The sequence below is a fragment of the Pygoscelis adeliae genome, unplaced genomic scaffold (genome assembly GCF_000699105.1).
Source record: "Pygoscelis adeliae isolate BGI_AS28 unplaced genomic scaffold, ASM69910v1 Scaffold349, whole genome shotgun sequence".
NCBI lineage: Eukaryota > Metazoa > Chordata > Aves > Sphenisciformes > Spheniscidae > Pygoscelis > Pygoscelis adeliae.
Window position 1 is genome coordinate 820,487 of NW_008825608.1, and position 1,280 is coordinate 821,766.

Sequence of the window (1,280 nt, forward strand, 5' to 3'; positions counted from 1 at the left end):
GCCCCCCAGAGACAACCGCCTGAACACACCAGCGCCAATGCAAAGTGAAAACCAGAGCCAAGTCCCCGGGCAGCGCTGCAGATAAAAAGAATCGAAAGGCAGAAAGAAGGGAAAAATACGTGAGTGTTTCTTAAAATGTGTCTTACTAATCCTTTCTCTTAGGGTTGGCTCTTGGGGCGAGGCCAGCCGGGCTGCTCACCACTGCCGTCGTAAGACCAGGAGTCACCGACCAGGTGTGAGGGCTGAGGTGCACCAAGCAGAAAAGCTCTTGGAAGAGATTCAGTTGCAGTCTCTGGAACTCAGTACTTGGTTGCCACGTTTCGGGGGAAAAAGTCATGTTCTGGGGAGGGGGGGAAATGCCGGGCTCCTCCGGGGCTCGCTCCACAGTGCTGGGCACAGGAGCATCGTCGCTGGCTCGGCCGGCGTGGCTCTCCCCAGCCTACGCAGGCTGCCAAGCCGGGCAACAGCTTTCAAAAAATGCTATTTAAAAAAGGATTTTGGCCGCGGTTACTCCAGTAATGTGGCCACAGTGGAGCCTCATGCAAAATGTTTTTTTATAAACAGTTAAACCATTTGTAAGCAAGGTTTCATAACTTGGCAGTTGGACTCAGATTTTTGTTATTTTTCACCCAGAGCACGCTGCCGTGCTGGGAGCTGCCTTCTGTCTCCATCTTCTACACGGTGTAGTCCGCGCGGGACCAGAGGCATTTTCTAGTCTGGAACTTCATAAAGGAGGAAGATGCACACGAGCCCATCGCTGTCGTCAGTCAAATTCACATTTATTTCGCCTCTCCCCGCTGTGTTTTATTAGGGATCAGGAAGCTCATTTTTTATGAAGCCAAAGAAGCCCAAAGTTTACGAAGTAAAAGAGTTTTATAAAGTGTTTATAAGTTTTCTCGTTCAATTTGCTGAGAGCCTGTTATAAAACAGAAGGCGGAGTATAAATAAAGCAGAATTAAATGTTAGACGAACATGACTCTGACGGGGAGACACAAAGCAAAAGGCCATTTGCATTGCTGAGGTTTACTAGAAATGACACCTGGGGACACGATTCTTGGACCTTTGCAGGGAAGGTGCTGCCTGGCCTGGAGCGAGTGGCAAAATCCGCCGCTGACCGCAGACCCGCTGAGACTTCGCCCCGAGACACGACCTCGATGCATCCTCTGAAAAGGCAGATGAAAACCAAGCGTGATCTGCCTGCCTCCAGCCCAGCAGCAGCGAGCGAGCTCGCCCAGCCTGACCCAGGGGCCGGGGTTTCTGCCCTCGCCCTCGTCCCCTCC

At 51.8% G+C, this 1,280-nt stretch overlaps 1 protein-coding gene across 1 annotated transcript in view; it reads right to left on the bottom strand.

Annotated features, from left to right (window-relative positions):
- PHF2 (PHD finger protein 2) overlaps positions 1–1,280 on the bottom strand; it is a 95,418-nt gene that overhangs the window by 93,312 nt on the left and 826 nt on the right.